The 23112-nt window shown below is 45.6% G+C and overlaps 1 long non-coding RNA gene across 1 annotated transcript in view; it reads right to left on the minus strand.

Annotated features, from left to right (window-relative positions):
- LOC121870630 overlaps nucleotides 1-23112 on the minus strand; it is a 139827-nt gene that overhangs the window by 39612 nt on the left and 77103 nt on the right. The window contains exon 3 of the long non-coding RNA XR_006089736.1: nucleotides 21707-21764. This is a non-coding gene — a long non-coding RNA (uncharacterized LOC121870630). The remainder of the gene's footprint in view (nucleotides 1-21706; nucleotides 21765-23112) is intronic.

The following is a 23112-nucleotide window of genomic DNA, read 5'->3' on the forward strand; positions in this document are numbered from 1 at the left end:
CTGTTGTGTGTACCATATGTCTGATACTTGCCATAGAGGCTTCTGGGCTGATCCCCTCACCAGAACTACACACTAACATTCCAAGAGATCTAGACATTAATTCACCTTAAAAATAAAAAAAATAAAGGAATAACACCTGGAAATATTTAATAGCTACACCTGGAAATATTTAATAGCTACACCTGAACCTCTGACCTATGGGGATATTTTTAACCTTGAGTCATATGGTAATGGGGTATTTTATCTCCCACATAAATACCTAACAAAGACCAGACCCCCACCAGCTGCCCAACGCCGTTCCTTCATCCAGGGTTCGTGGTTCACAAAGATTCGTACGTTAAAGTGAGTCTTTCCTACGTTGAGAGAGAGAGAGAGAGAGAGTTATCCAGTTTCTATGGTATTTTTTGGTCGTCATCTTGGTGTAGTTGGTGAGTGAGGGAGGGAGGGAGGGAGGTGAGTGAGGGAGGGGGGTGAGTGAAGGAAAGGGGGAGATGAGTGAGTGAGTAGGTGAGGGAGGGAAGAGAGTGAGTGGGAAAGTGAAGAAGGTGAAGGAGTAAATGAGTGACTGAAGGAAGTGAATAAGTGAGGGAGGCGAGTGAGTTAGTAAGAGAGGGAGGCGAGTGAGTGAGTAAGAGAGGGAGGCGAGTGAGTCTTGAATCCTGGCCACACCTAGGAGGAAACATTTAGCCGCGAGAGGAGGAGATACTGGCCCTCACCACTCTGACCTAAACCACCACACCATACTCACCACCACACTATACACACCACCACACCATACACACCACCACACCATACACACCACCACACTATACACACCACCACACTATACACACCACCACACCATACACACCCACCACACCATACACACCACCACACTATACACACCACCACACCATACACACCTTCACACCACCACACCATACACACCACCAAACCATACACACCTCCACACCATACACACCACCACACCATACACACCACCACACCATACACACCACCACACCACACACCACCACCATACACACCACCACACTATACACCACCACACCATACACACCTTCACACTATACACCACCACACTATACACACCACACACCATACACACCTTCACACTATACACACCTCCACACCATACACACACCACCACACCATACACACCTTCACACCATACACACACCACCACACATACACACCTTCACACTATACACACCTCCACACCATACACACCACCACACCATACACACCTTCACACCATACACACACCACCACACCATACACACCACCACACTATACACACCACCACTATACACACCACCACACCATACACACCACCACACCATACACACCATCACACCATACACACCACCACACCATACACACCACCACACTATACACACCACCACACCACACACACCACACCATACACACCACCCACACACACACACACCTTCACACCTATACACACCACCACACTATACACACCACCACACCATACACACCACCACACACCACACACCACCACACCATACACACCACCACACCATACACACCACCACACCACACACCTCCACACCATACACACCACACACTATACACACCACCACACCATACACACCTCCACACCATACACACCACACACCTACACACACCTCCACACCATACACACCACCACACTATACACACCTTCACACTATACACACCTTCACACTATACACACCACCACACCATACACACCACACACACACCACACACATACACACCACCACACTATACACACCTTCACACTATACACACCACCACACCATACACACCTCCACACCATACACACCACCACACCATACACACCTCCACACTATACACACCTTCACACTATACACACCTTCACACTATACACACCACCACACCATACACACCACCACACTATACACACCTTCACACTATACACACCTTCACACTATACACACCACCACATACACACCACCACACCATACACACCTCCACACTATACACACCTCCACACTATACACACCTTCACACTATACACACCTTCACACTATCACACCACCACCACACACCACCACACTATACACACCACCACACCATACAAAACCACCACACCATATACACCACCACACCATACACACCTTCACATTATACACACCACCACACCATACACACCACCACACCATACACACCATCACACATACGCACTTTCACACTATACACACCATACGCACTTTCACACTATACACACCATATACACACCATACGCACCTTCACACTATACACACCATACGCACCTTCACACTATACACACCACCACACCATACTCACCACGACACCATATACACCACCCCACCATACACACATTCACACTATACACACCACCACACCATACACACCACCACACCATTCAGACCACACCATATGCACCATCACACCACACCATACACACCGTCACACCACATACACTACCACACACGTTACCATCCCTCGCCGTTAGCCAGCCAGAGGGCGGGCGGATGGGCGGGAGCTGAGACAGAGGGCAAGCGGGCAGGAAGACGGTGACCTTACCAGCGGTCACTTGAGGTCACCACAACTGTCTGCCGCCCACCACCTCCTCCTCCACCTTCACCTCCTCCTTCTCCGCCTCTTCCTTCTCCTCCTCGAGTTACTGGTTCAACTTGTTTGATATTCTTGTGATTTTTTAACCAACAATAATAATAATAATAATAATAATAATAATAATAATAATAATAATAATAATAATAATAATAATAATAATAATAATAATAATAATAATAATAATAATAATAATAATAGCTGTCATTGTTATTATTATTAGTGGTATTGTTATTATTTTTGTGGTTATTATTATTATTACTCGCAATATGCCCACCCATATTGTACACTACACACTATGACTCTATATTACTGTACACTGTGGAATCCCAGCGCCCCTCCCACGCCACTCACCCTACACCTGTTAAATGGTTTTGGAGATTTGTGTTGTGTTGTGTTGCGCTGTGTTGTGTTATGTAGTATTGTGTTGTGCTGTATTGCGTTTTGTTGCGTTGTGTTGTGTTGAAGGGATGAGCATATAGCATTAAATTCTTCGTATTATGTGTACGAATTTATTGACATTATTATTTTTCTTTTAATAAACTTAATAAATGTCTTTTGGTAACTTTTCTAATGAACCTTAACAGATATAAACAATACTATTATCAGTTATACTATTATTACTATCATTATAATTGTCATTATCATTATTAATATATATATTCTGTTTATTATATTATTACTATCATTATCACTCATTATTATTATTATTATAAATATTCTGTTTATTATATTATTATTATCATTATCACTCATCATTATCATTATTATTATATATATTCTGTTTTATTATATTATTACTATCATTATCACTCATCATTATCATTATTAATATATATATTCATATTTTATTATATTATTAGCATAAATATCCTCCATCATTATCATTATTAATATATATATTCTGTTTATTATATATTAATACTATTAATATCCTCATCATTATCATTATTAATATATATATTCATGTTTTATTATATTATTACTATCATTATCACTCATCTGTTATCATTATTAATATATATATTCTGTTTATTATATTATACTATCATTATCACTCATCATTATCATTATTATTATATATATTCTGTTTAATATATTATTATTATCATTATCACTCATCATTATCATCATCATTATCTTCGTGTGACGGTCGTGGAGTCCATTACAAGAGTTAGGAGGGTCACGTAAGCTGTTATTCCCCCTACTAAGATTCGCAAGTAGCTTGATATTCACAGTAACAAATATTAACAATGTAAGGGAACGACAGCATAATAACAGGGTTTTTTTTTACGTGTTAGGAATCCACTTGCACTCTACTTGGTCCTGGAAGGGTGGTGGTGAGAAGATCAACCTGGTGCAAAGGGAGAGAGAAAGAGCAAGCCTAACGAGAGAGAGAGGAAATTGGGTTGGCATACTCTGGAGGCCCTCAAAATTAATTCAACGCGGAGGTAAACAACAGTCACACACACACACACACACACACACACACACACACACACAGTAGCACAGTGACTGAAAGAAGTACAGTACAGAGACAGGAATGGTTATAGTGTAAAGCCAATAGGAAACAAATTTTGGTCTTACATCTCGGAGGTAAACCACGGACATTATTAAACATAAACCATGAAAAACAAAACAAGACATAAACAGACCTCTATACCCTGCTGAGCTAAGGTTAACACAGGGCAGAATCAGATATAAACCCTATCAGTTTTAACCCAGATAAAGCAATGATTAAACCCTTGTCTGGCAGAGTTTTCAAAAGTCAACACTGGGGGTTAGTAAAGTATGCTCCTGATTAATTGACTTGGTAACATATAGAAGGACTTTTACACTTGAGTGTCTTGATCTTACAGCAATGATAATTTACTCTGACTCGAATTATCTATATTGAAAGGTTTATGTGTTTAGTTAGTCAATAATACATGGAAATAAGATATAATTTTGTTGATGGTTAATACAAACACTATGAAGAAATAATTATATAGTTGGGGGAAAAACTGTTTACATATATACAGACATGTAAGAGTCCAGGGGAAATATGGCATTGTTCTGTGTGTGTGATGTAGCAACACAAACAAAAGGTTGATATTATAATACCCAGCCATGTGTTTCTGTTGTGTTTCTCTTGTATCTCTCGTTATCTCAAGATGGTGTTTCGTCACAGCCCCCAGAGCACAACACAACACAAACACAACACGACACAGTATAATACAACAACACAACACGACACGACACAACACAACACAGCAACACAACACAATACAACACAAGTAGACCTCTAGTTACTTTTCTTATTGTATTGTTACCAGATGTTCTTTGTTACATAAATTATTATTCACACGCTGCGGGTGTCTGACGGTGGCATAGCCGTGTTGGTAACAAGTGTACCGGGTAGGTTAGGTTACGCAATTCTTCGCTTAAAAGGGAAAGTTTGTGTAGCGTATCACCCCAAGCACTGCCTCCACTTCTAACCATCATTACCAAGATAATTCAACTTAAAAGCCTCTCACAGAAAACGAGATTCACAATTTCACCACTATTAGCAAAATATTTAACGAATTATCTAAACAAATGGACAATGTTCAGTATAGTGGTATAAGCGATCAATATTTATAAACAAGGCATAATCACACCTGCCTCTCCTCCTAAACAAGGCATAATCACACCTGCCTCTCCTCCTCCCCCACAGCTGGTTCCTCTCACTCGCTCTCTACAGTACCCAACACTTGTTATATTACTGACCGGATCAAGATTTTTAGACATACATGACTTGTGCTTCTGGTCTACAAAATCTGTTCCCGTATACATGCCAGTAAGATTAATCCAAGATATACAGGTACCGTCAATTTGGGGGAGGAATCAATGGAACAATATGTCCAGTAACTCCCCTTGTGGTTAACGAGGAGGTGAGGTAAACTGTTAACGGGCAGTAGGGAACAACAGCAGGGCACAACGGAAGAACAAGAGCACGGAACTACAGAAGAACAATAGTGGGGCACAACGGGAAAACAAGAGCAGGGCACAGCAGGAGAACAGCAGCAGGGCACAGCAGGAAAATAATACCAGGACACAGCAGGAGAACAGCAGCAGGGCACAGCAGGAAAACAAGACCAGGGCACAGCAGGAAAACAAGACCAGGGCACAACGGGAAAACAAGACCAGGGCACAGCAGGAGAACAGCAGCAGGGCACAGCAGGAGAACAACAGCAGGGAGCACAGCAGGAAAAACAAGACCAGGGCACAGCAGGAAAACAAGACCAGGGCACAACGGGAAAACAAGACCAGGGCACAGCAGGAGAACAGCAGCAGGGCACAGCAGGAGAACAACAGCAGGGCACAACTGAAGAACAATAGCAGAGCAAAACAGGATAACAACAGCAAGACACAACAGAACACAAGAGGAGAACAATAACCAGGCCACAACAGGACACAGCAGAATGAAACATTTCCATAGTATTACAATTGAGTAATGGCAGAGAGTGGATCTGTCACCCCACAGGATATACACAACTAGTGAGGCAAGCGGCAGCGTCACCGACACTCACCATGTATTCAAGACACATATACGTGTTACTGTATCAAGTGTACCTGATTACTATTATACTGAACACATAAAAAAGACCTACGTATGATGGAACACTTGCAACATTCAGCTTTTTATCACAACACAAAACAGAAACATTACTTAGCCCTGAGGCAACACAAATGAGATAGATAACTAAAGCATTACATTAATTTTTGGGTCCCCAGACAACACAGTGTTGCATTTGTCTTCCAACACTATCAGTGACTTTCAATGTCAACAAACTTATGACAACTCTTCTGTATTGAGGAAGTGGAGAGAGAGGGATTGTCACAACATCTACTCAATCACTATGATAAGGCAGCTTCAGGAAGGCAGAAGATGGTAGTAAATAGCTCACAGAGACAACAGAATTAACACACTGGTAATGACATACGTGTGGTCCTTGTCTATTATGTAAATTTGTGGAATACGTGGAAGACAATGTAATATTTTTCCCCATTATGTTTCCTGTTATTTTAATACCATATCTCTTAAACAACTGGAGGAGATATTGTCAACAGTGAATCCTTGTTGGGAAAGTCTTGTTTATTCTGACGTGGTGGATGTTACCTGATAAGTCAAAATAAAAAGTTCCTTCCTGATTTAAGAAACACGATTAAGGAAGTGTGTATGTCGTTCATCTCTTCCCACCACCTGGATGACTACCCGGGGGCGTGTTCCAGTCTTACTCTTAACACTATTTTATCCACCTCTTAGTCCTTAGCATCATCTAGTTCAGTCTTTATTACTCTCCACCTATAGGAAGTCTTACTCACAACCTTTACAACTACAACCAGAAAATTCAGAATACAATATGTAATTAAATGAATCTCTCAAGATCATTATACTCTCCGTCATCCCCGAGCTACACCTCCACCAGTCTTCCTTAGCGTGCTGGCGCCACCCAAGGAGGGGAGTGTGGAGCCTTCCTGACGCCAGTGGGAAGTTATCGTATCATTCACTAAGGCAACATCACACTACTTCAGTAACTACCGGATTAATGATCAAACAGTCGTACACCATTGTATGTGTCCGTGTGTATGTAATGTGTAGCAGGAGTAGGAAGATGGTGGCGGCCCTTCAGCGGCAGGTCGTCCCTCGCGCCGCCCCACATGCCTAATTTGGGGGGGGCAGCCCAGCCGGTCCGCCCTCAGGTAACGGTGCGCCCTGCCTGGTACTGATCCTGCCCGCCAGCCAGTCCGAGCCCCTCCACACACACACACACAACATACCGTCCCATGCAATACTTCTCCTCACATCATGACTGTTCAACACCTCCTCACTAATCAGTCAAGCCTTTGGAAACGATGTGGCAAAACCAAGCAGAATACAGCTGACGGGTCAAGATAGTGTCATGCTGCATAAATGAACTGGTTCTTGGCGGTACCTGTATAATATTCCTTAAGAGGTAATATAATAAGAGGTAAGATCTTCACGTGATGGAGCAGATGGGGACTCTCACACACAGGTACCAAGAGCCTGAGTTACTGTCCCTTATCCCAAGAGTTCTGAGTTACTGTCCCTTATCCCAAGAATCTGAGTTACTGTCCCTCATCCCAAGAGCCTGAGTTACTGTCCCTCATCCCAAGAGCCTGAGTTACTGTCCCTTATCCCAAGAGTTCTGAGTTACTGTCCCTTATCCCAAGAATCTGAGTTACTGTCCCTCATCCCAAGAGCCTGAGTTACTGTCCCTCATCCCTATGTTTATTATTAAAACATATAAAGTAGTAAGGAAACAGGTGTTATTTATCAGAGCTACGCAGGTGTTTGCTTAGGTGATGCGAGTGTATTTGTTGACCCTGAGTGTGTTACGCTGGGAGTGCTTGAGTGCCTTTCCTGGTCTACTTGTTATGTGTACAGTGTCATGCATGCTTACCGCAGTATCTAAAAGGACTATTTATTATATATTGTGTGTGTGCGTGTGTGTGTGTGTGTGTGCGTGTGTGTGTGTGTGTGTGTGTGTGTGTGTGAGTGTGTGCGTGTGTTGAGGAAACCCGTGATCACAAGTAACTGTCAACACATAAAAAAAAATGAGTCCAGGTTCATTTTCTATAAGTACGGCGTCACCTCCAGCAGTGGCGGGACGTGGAGGGAGGGGAGGGAGGGAATCCGCTCTACACTAGGCTTACTACGACGACTACAACCCAGCTATTACAGTAATACTTAAACCATAAATGACCGCCCGTACAGGCAGAAGATGGGCGAATATCCGTCTGACTTAGCTTCTCTTAGGCCCATACTTTAGGAGAGAAAAAAAAAATAGCGTCCTTGTTGACTACCAGCGGTGGAATGACTGTCTGGTGTATTATAGAGACGTGCCACTGCAGACAAAAGCCGGGACTGGAGTCTGTTATTTAAGACATGCTGAATATTATAATCAGTGAGCCAGGAGTAACAATTCAGGTGTAAACACTAATTCAGGAAGAGTTTTATATTAGAGTGTTTACCATTGTTTGCTATCATCTAAACGTGCAAACTAGATGCACTTAGAACTGACATATGACTCATTGTGTTATATAAGGCATTGGCACTTAACCTCAAGACATTGTTCCTACGTATTGGCTGTGTGGGTCTGGGGTAAGTGTGTGTGGGCCTGGGGTAAGTGTGTGTGGGCCTGGGGTAAGTGTGTGTGTGGGCCTGGGGTAAGTGTGTGTGTGGGTCTGGGGTAAGTGTATGTGGGCCTGGGGTGAAGGTGTCGGCGGGGTTAAGTGTGGGTGTGTGGGCGGGTTTGAGTGTGGGTGTGTGGGCGGGGGTGAGTGACAGAGTGGGTCGTAAATGACAGGGTGGTGAAGGTGAGGCGATATGGCCATTGTTCAAGGGTGAGGCAGGAGACACACTCCCTCACGCCGCCTCTCCCATGACTAGTGAGCACAAGAACCTTTCACCCTGGTCATGAGGAGTGAGGAGGAACTTCTCTTTGGTCTTGACGAGTGAGGGAAAAGCCTCTCACCTTCGCCATGAGGAGTGAGGAAAGAGCTTCTCACTTCGGTCATGAGGAGTGAAGGAAGAGCCTCTCACCTTCGCCATGAGGAGTGAGGAAAGAGCTTCTCACTTTAGTCATGAGGAGGAAATCTCACCTGTCAAGACTGAGCCTGGAGGAAAGGTTATAATGTGGCACCAAAGACAAATAGTTGTACTAAAGAGGTTATTGTTGTGAGGGAGTATAACAACCAGCCGTCACGGTGATGGGTTGTCATTTGACCTCACCTTATGGTAATGGTACACGCCACTACTACCACCAACCACCACCATCACTACCAACACCACCACCACCACCATTAACAGTACCACCACTACCACCACAACTACCACCCCAACCAACACCAAAACAATAACTACCACCACCACTAGTACCACCACCAACACCAAAACAATAACTACCACCACCACAACCAACACCAAAACAATAACTACCACCACCACAACCAACACCAAAACAATAACTACCACCACCACCACCAACACCAAAACAATAACTACCACCACCACAACCAACACCAAAACAATAACCACCACCACCACCACTAGTACAGCATGGCAGCGTATATAAGGAACAGCATGATAAGCTAATACAGCGTCATAAAGTGCAGCTGCTGTATCGCTATAAAAGTAACAGCTGCACCATCATAAACAACAACAGATGGGACCCACAGCATCGCCCTGGGCACGTGGGGTGAACTAGCGAGCCATAGTGAACCTTACCTGTCCTCCCCTGCCTCCCCCTGTCATTCTTTCTCGGTCCTCTGCCTCCCCTGTCATCCTGTCTCGGTCCCCTGTCACCCCCTGTCATTCTCTCTCGGTCCCCTGTCACCCCCCTGTCATTCTCTCTCGGTCCCTTTCGGTCACCCCCTGTTATCCACTCTTGTCCCCGGTCACCCCCTGTCATCCTCTCTCGGTTCCCTGCCTCCCCTGTCATTCTCTCTCGGTCTCCTGCCTCCCCTGTTATCCACTCTCGGTCCCCTGCCTCTTCCTTGCCTCCTACCCCTACACTTCCAATCGCTATATTACACTTATACTTCATTTCCTCCCCTGCCATATCTCCCTGCCACCCTCACACCCTCCCCACACCTCACACCCTCCCTGCCATATCTCCCTGCCACCCCACACCCTCCCTGCCACCCCACACCCCTCCCCTGCCACCTCACACCCTCCCCACACTCACACCTCCCCCTGCCACCCCACACCCTCCCCTGCCACCCCACCCTCCCCACACCACACCCTCCCCACCTCACACCCTCTGCCATCTCCCCACACCTCACACCCTCCCCTGCCCCCTCACACCCTCCTTGCCATATCTCCCTGCCACCTCACACTCTCCCCTGCCATATCTCTCTGCCACCTCACACCCTCCCCTGCCACCTCACACCCTCCCCTGCCATATCTCCCTGCCACTTCCTTTATATCTCACTTTATCATCCAGTTTCCTCTTCCCACCGTCGATACTTCCTGTTTTCTCCCCTATTCACACTATACTGTCCGTCTCTTTCCCTTCCCGAAATACTGTCTCGTTGTGCTGTCTTCCTGTCCTCCTACCCTCTCCTTCATCCTTCTGTCATTTTACCCGTCCTCCTACCCTCTCCTTCATCCTCCTGTCATTTTACCCGTCCTCCTACCATCTCCCTTCATCCTCCTGTCATTTTACCCGTCCTCCTACCATCTCCCTGTACACTGGCCCTGTCATCTCCTATGTCATAAAACCTGTCATGCCCTTTTTACATCTCCTTCTTTCTCTCTGACATCTTGACACCTGTAGGAGGAAAGGAGGGAGAGAGGGAGGGAGAGAGGGAAGGAGGGAGGGAATGACGTCGCCACCTGAGGGAGAGAGGGAGAGAATATGTGTTGTTACCCCCTGAGGAAAGAAGGGAGGTAAGGAGGAACGTCGCCACCTAAGGGAGGGACAAAGGGGCGTAACAACTGCACGAATATTGGCACCAGATGAGAGGTTGTGTACATGTTGCCAAGTTGTGGGAGTGTGTTGTTGTTGTTGTCCTCCCTGTCCTGTACCCCCTCTACCAGGCGGCGGTGTTTAATAATAATAATAATAATAACAATAATAATAATAATAATAATAATAATAATAATAATAATAATAATAATAATAATAATAATAATAATAATAATAATAAGCTTGTAGCCCCACGTAACACCTGTGCATCATATACAAGCCAACACCTTGAAAGCTATCTACTGTACAATACCTACTAGTAATGGGCTGACTCTATAACCACCCAGCCATTAAAGAGAGTTTTATCACACAACGACATCCACATACACTAAGATAAAACAGCTGAGATAATACTAGTAGTTATGAGACCTAGACAACGGGTGTAATGGCTTGGTCGACACTCCTCCATACCACCACCTAGTGTCACATCAATATAAGGTTGGTCAACAAATACGTCACTCACTCTCGGTAACTTCAGAAGGTGAGATAGCTAGATAATGAGTGACTAAAATGGTGAGTAACTGTGGTAGTGAGTAACTGAGGAGGTGAGGTAGCGAAGATAATAATGAGTAAACGGGATAATGAGGTGAGGTAAAACAGGGGGTAAAATGAAGTGACGTCATGACCAGGTATGTGTAATGAGGAAAGACGTGAGGTGGTAATGAGGCAGCGAGGCAGTAATGTGATGACGTGATGGAAGTGAGCCGGGACATGAGGGGGGGTGGGAGGAATTGGGAGGAGGGAGGAAGGTCGCAAGAGTAGCCTCACGTCCCTCACCTTAGACCTCGCATGACGGCAGTGGGAGGGGAGGGGCAGGGGAAGGAGGGAGTAGTTTATCGCTTGCTGTCAGAGGAGGAATGGGAGGGGGAGGGAGGAGGGGAAGAGAGAGGGAGGGAGGGAGGTAAGGAGGGGTGTAAAGGAGGAGGGAGGGAAGGAAGGAGAATGGGAGTGAGAGGGGAAGGAAGGAAGGAGGGAGTAGGAAAGGAGGGGAGGAAAGAGAGAGGGGAGAAGGGGTAGTTTATCGCCTACTGTGATAGGGAGGGAATGGAAGGGGTCTAAGGGAGGAGGGAAGGAGATAGGGAGGGATGAAGGGAAAATAAGAGGGAGTAAGAAAGAGGGGTAGGAAGGACGAAGGGAAGGGAGGGAAAGAGGCAGAAGGTCATGATGATGATGATGAGTTCTGGCACAAGGTCACGGCTACCCACCTCCCCCCTGGACCACCGCCAAGGTTACCTGTATCTAATTATCAGGTAAAACACAACCAAGCAAAATAATGCACAAGGGAACATTTTTTCTCAGTATACAACAAGTTCCAACACCTAATTTCATACGTGGATTATTATGTATTTCTCTTAGCATTATGTATAGATATATGTATGTTAATATATATAGATCTATGTATGTTAATAAATATGGTAGTCTCTCCTTCAATATTTTATTCATTAAAAAATAAATAAATAAATCTTACGTCGTGTTTCTTGATTGTTCCAGGTAAACAAGAGTTGAAGGACCACCAGGGGGCACCTCACCACCACCATCTCCACAGGTCATCACCAAGGAGACGTTCCCTCCCCTTCCCTACCCTCCCTCCCCCTACCCTTCCCTCCCCCCCCTACCCTCCCCACCTGGTGACGTAATGTAGCCTGAGATCCTGGAGAAAAAAAAACGTCCATATTTGATTTTTTTAGTTCTAATATTTCTGAGCCCTAAGACGAAAATAATGTCATGATAAGTATAATATTTAGGGTATTTTTTTTTTTATCTCATACTCTGAAGCGTACAAGTAATGTTTGTATTTTGTAACGTGACTATTTTGAGGGGATAAAGAGAGAGAGAGAGAGAGAGAGAGAGAGAGAGAGAGAGAGAGAGAGAGAGAGAGAGCATCAAACTGTTTTGTGAACGATTGGCCAACACCCACACACTCTCTCAGCCAATTCAATACACAACACAACACAACACAACACAACACAACACAACACCACAACAAAATACACTTATTTGTGTTAGTTGTTGCCAGGTGTAGGATCAGTTCGTATATGTGTGTGTGTGTGTGTGTGTGTGTGTGTGTGTGTGTGTGTTTTGTGGGAATATATGGTAGGCTACAGGGGTGACTGGTGTGTAGGGTGTGGCTAGGTGTTGGGTGTAAATGAGAGGAAATCATGGTAGTTTCACACAAATGGTAGTGTATTTGATGACGTGTTGGGTGTAGAAGGTGTAGAGGCGTTACAGGGACACAGAGAAACAGTGCCCGAGGGAGGAGAGTGATGACAGGACGTACACATGAAGCTGTTTTAGTGACGCAGTATTAGAAGAGTAAATATCCTACGGGCGGGCGGCAGGTGACGGCGGGCGGTAGGTGACCTTGGGGTAGTAGAAGGGAGGAGACACAGTAGACGGCGCCTTAACCCTCCGACCTGCCATTATCATCCACCTGTCACAACACATCACAATACTCAGGTGTATAAATATAAGTTGATTCGGTTTATTAATTTAGGAAGAACAGTACAGGTACAGATAACCATACAGGTACAGGTAACCGAGAGAACAATAATACATCAACACTAAATATCATTATATAAGTTATTAAGTCACAACGTCATCAGTGAAGTGGGATTTTTTTGCGAGGAGGAAGACGTCTACCATATATAGCTCCAGGAGTGTGAGGGCAGAGAAGTCCTACCTGGTGACTCCCTGCCACACACACCACAGTAATGCTGGTGGTGATGGGTGGAGGAGACAATATTGGTTCCCTTACACTACCGTGTTTGTCACCCCTGGGTTACTAGAAGCCATCACAGGCACTAGAAGGTCATGTAAGGGTCACGTTAAAGGTCACTTCCCAGTAGCTGGTGTGGCAGGGTCACCAAGTCCTGGGAAGGGCCACACGTCGTTCACACAGGAAGTGGCTGTTACCGTTGCAGTGACCCAGCAGGGTATTGTATGCAGCCGGTTTATAACAAGGTCTACCAAGATCACGGTCCCGGGTGACTCCCCCACTACACACACCACAGGACTCCGGCTTCAGGTCCCGCAGTAAACTTTCTCACCATTACGACACACAGTATACAGTACGGCGGGGCGGGGCGTGTATTTAGACCATGGGGGGTGGCCGGAGTGGGGGTAGATGAGTTGGTGTACTGTTCACTACCTGTTTGATTACAGCTGCTGCCACCACTGTTACTTGACATCATTAAAACTCTTGTGTAAGTCAGTCTTATCGAGACATAGTATACTCGTATGTAATGAGTCTTACTAACTGCTCATAGGTACACCAACTCTTACACATCCTTCATTGAGTTCAGGTTAATAAGACCAATTGTTACATTACTTCCTTGTGATCTGTTTACAATACTTTCTTATATACAGTAATGCTTCGTGGATATTTTGATCATCATATTACTACTGACTTTGTATTTGCTGGAACCACAAACAGGTGGACAACACAGCACACCTGAGACTGTACTATGAATTAAAGGTGAATTTTTCATATATTTATCAAACAAAATCACGAGTTAAATGACACTTATGGGCTCAGTATAATCACTAGTTCCATGGCTTCCTGACCCTCCGCCTCACTGAAGAATTTTACACATAAAATACCTCACACGGAGACGTTATCCACCATGGTAAGTACAGTGAGCAGACAGCTGGTAGTGTAAGAACTGTGAGGGGCTGTGCTCACTGATGTACAGGAGAAGAGGAAGAGAAGGTGTAGGGAAGGGAAGAAGGAAGAGGAGGAACAAGGAAATAGGTGTGTGATGGAGGGAAGGAAGGGAGAGAGGGAGACACAAGGGGTTAAGGGTGAAACAAGTAACATATGACTCCCAGGTCTTCAGGGTGAGTAACGACGTATTGGACCAAGCGAGGGCGTGGGGCGAGGTAGATGTAGGCGTGTGGGCGTGGAGAGTAAGGTGATCGAGGCGTGGACATGTAGACCAGCACGAGGGCGTGTAGTGAGGTAGAGAGGTGTGGTGACCTCGGACAGACCTAAACATCATCGCCCACATCGTAAGAAGGTGGGTGGGGTCCCTCAATTGTAGCTCCCTCCCTGTCTGCCTGCCTCCTTGTCTGTCTCCCTCCCTCCCTGTCCGTCTCCCTTCCCCCCTCCCTGTCTGTATTCCTCCCTCCCTGTCTGTATTCCTCCCTCCCTGTCAGTATTCCTCCCTCCCTGTTTGTCTCCCTCCCTCCCTGTCTGTCTCCCCTCCTCCTCCCTGTCTGTCTCCTCCCTGTCTGTCTTCCCTCACTCCCTGTCTCCCTCCCTCCTCCCTCCCTGTCTGTCTCCCTCCCTGTCTGTCTCCCTCACTCCCTCCTCCCTCCCTGTCTGTCCTCCTCCCTGTCTGCCCCCCTCCCCTGTCTGTCTTCCTCCCTCCCTGCCTGTCTCCTCACCCTGTCTGTATTCCTCCCTGTTCATTCCTCCTCCCTGTCAGTATTCCTCCTCTCCCTGTTTGTCTTCCTCCCTCCTGTCTGTCTCTCACTCCCTGTCTCCCTCCCTCCCTCCCCGCCTGTCTTCCTCACCCCTGTCGTCCCCCCTCCCTGTCAGTATTCCTCCTCCCTGTTTGTCTTCCTCCCTCCTGTCTGTCTCCCTCCTCCCTGTCTGTCTCCCCTCTGTCTGTCTCCCTCACTCCCTGTCTGCCTGCCTCCCCCCCTGTCTCCCTCCCTCCTCCCCAGTCTGTCTCCCTCCCTGTCTGTCTCCCCCCTCCCTGCCTGCCAGCCTCACTCCCTGTCTCCCTCCCTCCCTGTCTGCCCCTCCTCCCTGTCTCCCTCCCTGTCTGTCTCCTCCATGTCTGTCTCCTCCTTCCCTGTCTCCCTCCCTCTCTGTCTGTATTCCTCCTCCCCTGTCTGTCTTCCCCCACTCCCTGTCTCCCCCTCCCTGTCTGTCTCCTCTCCCTGTCTGTCTCCCTCCCCCCCTGTCTTCCTCCCCCTGTCTGTATTCCTCCCTCCCTGTCCGTCTTCCCCACTCCCCTGTCTCCCTCCCTGTCTGTCTCCCTCCCCTGTCCCCTCCCTGTCTGTCTCCCTCTCTGTCTGTCTCCCCACCCCTGCTCCCTCCCTGTCTGTCTCCCTCTCTGTCTGTCTCCCTCACTCCCTCTCCGTGGGTCTTCCCCACTCCCTGCTCCCTCCCTGTCTGTCTCCCTCCCCTGTCTCCCCCTCCTGTCTGTCTCCCTCCCTGTCTGTCTCCCTCCTCCCCTCCCTGTCCGTCTCCTTCCTGTCTGTCTCTCACTCCCCTGTCTCCCTCCCCTGTCTGTTACCCCTCCCTGTCTGTCTCCCCCTCCCTCCCCGTCTGTCTCCCTCCCCTGTCTCCTCCCTGTCTGTATTCCTCCCTCCCTGTCTGCTCCCCCACTCCCTGTCTGTCTCCTCCCCCCTGTCTCCCTCCCTGTCTGTCTCCTCCCTGTCTGTCTCCCTCAACCCTGTCACCCTCCCTCCCCACCCTACCACTATCCTCCATCCTCCAACCTCTGCCATCCTCCCACACTCCGCCATCCTCCAACACTGCCATCCTCCAACACTTGCCATCCTCCAACACTCCGCCATCCTCCAACACTCCGCCATCCTCCAACACTCCGCCATCCTCCAACACTCCACCATCTTCCAACACTCCGCCATCCTCCAACACTCCACCATCCTCCAACACTCCACCATCCTCCAACACCGCCATCCTCCAACACTCCACCATCCTCCAACACTCCACCATCCTCCAACACTCCACCATCCTCCAACACTCCACCATCCTCCAACACCCGCCATCCTCCAACACTCCGCCATCCTCCAACACTCCACCATCTTCCAACACCGCCATCCTCCAACACTCCGCCATCCTCCAACACCACCATCTTCCACACTCCGCCATCCTCCAACACTCCACCATCCTCCAACACTCCACCATCCTCCAACACTCCGCCATCCTCCAACACTCCACCATCCTCCAACACTCCACCATCCTCCAACACTCCACCATCTTCGTAACAAACTAACCCATCCTAACATCTGACAAACTACTGTAACAACGCCAGCTAACAACCCAGCGTCACCTAACGGGCTTAACTTCTCGACCTGCCCAACAAGCCACAACCATCCGGCCATCGTCTTGTTGTTAACGGGGCAGCGGTTGTATCCACCTTTGTTATCCGGCCCCACCGTACACCTTGTTTGTTATCCGGCCTTACCATACACTTTGTTTGTTATCCGGCACTATCATCCACCCTTATCCGGCAAACGTGTGTTAAAACAGACAGGTGAGAGCAGGGAGGACGAGACAGACAAAGATAGACAGACAAAGATAGACAGACTCCTTACCACCGTCGATTTCCCCGCTTGTGAGGATGAGTTAATGTGAAGTGTTTAACTGGCTAATGTTGTGTGTACAGCGCAGGATGTTTACCCCCCCTTACCTGACCCTCTGTTGTAGGTCCATGTTTACACGGTACTTCTACGGTATTAAGGATGTTTATAAGGTACTTCTACGGTACTGAGGATGTTTATAAGGTACTTCTACGGTACTGAGGATGTTTATAAGGTACTTCTACGGTATTAAGGATGTTTATAAGGTACTTCTACGGTATTAAGGATGTTTATAAGGTACTTCTTGGTATTAGATGTTTATAAGGTACTTTAGATGTTTATAAGGTACTTCTACGGTATTAAGGATGTTTATAAAGTACTTTACGGTATTGAGTGTTTATAAGTACTTCTACGGTACTGAGGATGTTTATAAGGCACTTCTACGGTATTATGATGTTTATAAGGCACTTCACGGTATTAAGGATGTTTATAAGGTACTTCTACGGTATTAAGGATGTTTATAAGGTACTTTCATATTAAGGAGTTTATAAGACTTCACGAGGATGTTTATAGGTACTTCTACGTACTGAGGATGTTTATAAGGTACTTCTAGGTGCTGAGGATGTAAGACTCTAAGGTATTGAGATGTTTATAAGGCATTTACGGTATTGAGGATGTTTATAAGGCACTTCTACGGTGCTGAGGATGTTTATAAGGAATTTCACGGTACTGAGGATGTTATAAGGATTTACTACGAGGATGTTTATAAGGATTTAGATAGGATGTTTATAAGGTACTTTTATTTGCTTAACGCTATAAGGCTTTATTGGGTGGCCGAGGATGTTTATAGTAATATGAGAGGGTTATAAGTTAGGAGGATGTTTATAGCACTTAGTGTGGGTGTTGGTGGGGTTGGGTGGGTGTTAATGATGTTTTATGTTATTACTAATGTTTATATACTATTTTCTTTAAACGCTGATGTTGATGTATAAACACTATTTACAGCCTTTACACACTGTTTGATATTAGTTTTATTTCTTATATTTAAACTTTCATTAATTTGTTTACACTTGATTCTCCACACCTAATGTTGTTTGGATATTATGTTAGTACTTTCACTTTATTGTAATGTTTATACTTGATAATGTATACAGATTAATGTTTATTCTTTAGATCAATGTTTACAGTTTAGATCAATGTGGAGGTGCAGGTGAGGGGGGGGTCAGGGAGTGAGGTACTGGTGAAGGTGAAGAAGGTGATGGTACTTCAGGTGTGGTGTTGGTCAGGGGTCAGAGGTCACGAGGCAGGATGTGGAGGTCATCTTTAGCAGTGACCCTTGGCCTCGGCGGACTTGTAGGAGGAGACAGTACACGTCACAAGGGAGGGTGTAGTCCCCACCCTCCCTTGTGACAGCTAGCGGTGAACCCTCGAGTAACACACACACACACACACACCGGCAGATTGATATATATGTACACAGTCACTTGTACTGAAAATACCTACACACGCATCTAAGCACACACACACACACACACACACACACACACACACACACACACACACACACACACACACACACACACACACCCTCAGGGCTTGGCATCTACTCAAAATTCTGCCTCACCTGCACTGTACACCTGACGTCCACAAACACCTGCAGATGTACAATGACATAGAAAAGGAAGAGGAGATAAAGGTGAATAAGAGAAGAGGAGGAGGGAAGCAAGAGATGAATAAATAATTAGTAAGACAAAGAACGAAAGAATGAGGAAGACACTAAGCGAGTAAAGGGAAGAGGAGGAGGAGGAGGGAAGCCTGTGGTAGTGTGATGTGCTGGAGGAAGAGAAGGAAGAGAGAGAGGAGAGTGAGTGTGTGGTGACGGGTGAGGAAGCGACCTTGGTGATGGTGGCGGTGGTGGTGGTAGTAGTGGTAGTAGTGGTTGTGGTGGTGGTGGTAGTAGTAGTAGTGGTGGTGGTGGTGGTAGTAGTGGTGGTAGTAGTGGTATAAGCAATGGTTGTGGGGGTTGGTCACACTGTAGCTCTACCACCACCACCACCACATCTGCTACTACAACCTGGAAATATGTACACATGTTTCTATGCATGTGCTTCTATTTACGTACACATACACATACAGTCACACACACACACACACACACACTGGCATCCACTCCATGCTAAGGGACCAAATTAACATGGATCATTCTGTGTGGGAATATATTACGTGAATACAATATTAACACAGACAATATTAACATATATACAATATCAAATTAACATAGATATGATAAATGACTTAGACAACTTAACTGAGTGTATTAACGAGTATTTTAACTAACACACATAGGCGGAGACAACAATACCTTGACTCTACCCCCCCTCACTTCCCTCTCCCCCCTCACTTCCCTCACCTCCCTCACCTCCCACCTCCTCCTCCTCCCTCCCTCCCTCACCTCCCTACCCCCTCCCTCACTTCCCCACCTCCCTCCCTCACCTCCCTACCTCCCCTACCCCTCCCTCACCTCCCTACCCTCCCTCACTTCCCCACCTCCTCTCTCCTCCCTCACCTCCCTCCCCCAAGGTAATAACTGGAGGAACATTCAAGTAGAGAGAGAGAGAGAGAGTAGTAATGTGTTTTCACTCGACCATCAAACGCTGGATAATGAGGGGGCGGGCCAACAGTGTATGACCTCTGACCTACAGTATATTGACTAAATTGACCGCCGCTAAAACATTCATGAAGGTCAGATCATGCCCCCGGACGACACAGTAGGACAGTGAAGTGACCTTTCTTCTCCCCTGACCTTTGACCTTAACCCACTGAGTGATGACGTTGTGGTGGTGGTGGTACACAGGTGGTGGTATATCGTGTACAACAGAGTATACTAGGTACATAATACATCAGAATATACTAAATACACCGTGTATACTAGAATATATTAAGTACACAGTATACACCACAATACACTCAAGTACACTGTAAACACCAGAATACAGCCTGTATAATACAACAGGATACACCTATCATAGTGTACGAGACAGGAATCATCAAGCATGGAGCTGAGAGATGTACAGTGCAATTACATCATGTGCACCACTGTAGTACATGTGTTAACAGGATGTGACGACCGTGTACAAGAAACCAGGATGTTTGTATGTATTAAGAATTCAGTAAATGAGTCACTGTACTTTGGTTGGTTGTACGACTCATCGAAGAACACTGACTCACTACCTGACTCACTTAAGATATACTGACTCACCGTATGATTCACTGAAGGAATCAAATGACTCTAACTCCCCGAAGACACTGACTCACCTCACGACTCACTATAGAAACCAAATGACTGACTCACCGAAGACACTGATTCACCCCACGACTCACTATAGAAACCAAATGACTCAAACTCACCGAAGACTATGATTCACCTAAGACACTGACTACCCCTACGACTCACAGAAGGAAACAAATGACTCTATGACTCACCCAAGACACATTAATTCCCTACACGACTAACCGCGGTGTAATGGGTCAACAGGAATACATGTAAACGTCACGAGTCGTTGTAAAAACCCGAGGAAAATGAACTGGTAATTACGGCGGCGACACTTGTGTTTTGTTATCAAGATGGTGTGTGTGTGTGTGTGTGTGTGTGTGTGTGTGTGTGTGCGCACTTGACAACACAGCACGCACACTCAGCCTCCTCACACTATAGCTGGAGTATCTTAGCTTCTTATAGTTCCTCGGTTGAATCAGCTAACTCCCAGCATCTCATTGCATCAGTCAACAGTCATATTACTCAGCGGACTCACCTGAGTATGACTTGAATAATGTAAAACTCCATTAAGGGTGATGGTTGAGTGATATACCTCATAATCCACCTCTCAACTGTGTTCTTTGTCAGTTCTTATAGTTGATGGTCAATTATATCTTGGTTCAGTCCGTTTTGAGTCAGGGCAATAATGATAGTTTTTATTATTATTACATAGACAAAGACAGACAGACAGACAGACAGACAGACAGAGAGAGAGAGAGAGAGAGAGAGACAGACAGACAGATAGTAGTTTTGTGATTTTATTCGACTGTTTACAAATTCCTTTACTTCAACTACCTGTACATTACCTACTGCTCCCAGGTGTGTGTGTGTGTGTGTGTGTGTGTGTGTGTGTGTGTGTGTGTGTGTGCTCAGAGGAAAACAATACCTCACTCTGTTGGTAATACTGTTGTGGACGGCAGTACATTGAATAGCTCTTATACACTGAATTGTAAAGGTGTACTGAATCAGGTGTACTTACTGATGATGGAGCAACGTGAGGGTGGAGTAGCATCAAGGTGTGGGATGACTCATTCTACCTGTTGGTTGTAGAGAATCAAGAGATCAGCCACATCATCTATTGAGGATATTTACTTAATGATAAATATTCTGGAACTTGTAACTGAAAAACATAAAATTTTTAAGTTTTTAAATGTCACAAAAGCCGTAAATTTTAATGATCTTGATTGAAGGAGTTTTAAATGTCACTCACTCACTCACTCACTCACTCACCGTCTAGTTCCCTTCTCACCTCACTAGACATTCGCATGGTCGTTCACATCTCACGAATACCGCAACTTCTCCAGGTTAAAAAAAAATCATAACTTGTGAACTTTCAGTCAAAAATAAAACTAATTCTTATAAATACTGCCCCAAAACTCCTGAACTTCGTAGATGACGCAAGTTCATTGTTGACTGATGTAAACCTCAAGAGCGACCACTAACTTTCCTTCCCCGGTGGCGGTGCTGGAGGCTAGCCAGGGAGGGTGAATATGTCACGTCGAGGTGTCTTGCACAACACCTTGATGATGACCCCAGCTCACCACGCCCACCACGCCCACCACGCCCACACTCTATAACCTATTTTTTTCCCCTGTACATATTGACGATTCAGTCATTTAGATTTTCGATGGAGGAAAATTTAATTGAATTCTACTTTCAGATTTCAATTCATACCCAGTTGTTAATGACCGTCTCATCTCACCTATTACAGAAAATGGGATTAAATATGAAGGATTTTCTCTATAAAGGTAAATATATATTACGAGTGAATGATGACTTGTTATATCGAAGAAAAGGTTAATGAGTGTTGATAATTAAGGCATCGTATTTAACAGGAACTATATGAGGAAATCAATACGTGATATTAACTATTAGTGAATCAAGATTACATGTACTTTTTTATTGTATTATTGTATGAAAGCTCAGCATGATCATACAAATGGGTGATGCAGCACAAGTAAATATTCAAGAGACATGAAACTCCACCATAAGGACGGTCACAAAAGCCTACATCACTTAAGCGACTTTCACTTTATACAAACTCGTTATATCTTTGAAAGTTCCTCATTTTAACCGTAATTTAATCTTTATCTCGTTTCTCTTTCATAAGTTACTATTCAATGGTGACTCTCTACTGTTTAGGAGGAGAGAATACGAGATGTGGTTGTTATTGTAGGTGTAAGCGACCCTGTGGTTGTTATTGTAGGTGTAAGCGACCCATAACATGTTTACCCCACGCTGGTATAGAGGGCTGCAGGCACTGAGCTGTACTTGTGGAGGAGTTCTGATGATTTCTCCAGGAACATCTCTCGTGATTTTGCATATTTAGGGAACAAAGAGAGAGAGAGAGAGAGAGAGAGAGAGAGAGAGAGAGACGTAAAAGAT

The sequence above is a fragment of the Homarus americanus genome, unplaced genomic scaffold (genome assembly GCF_018991925.1).
Source record: "Homarus americanus isolate GMGI-L3 unplaced genomic scaffold, GMGI_Hamer_2.0 scaffold56333, whole genome shotgun sequence".
Lineage (NCBI taxonomy): Eukaryota > Metazoa > Arthropoda > Malacostraca > Decapoda > Nephropidae > Homarus > Homarus americanus.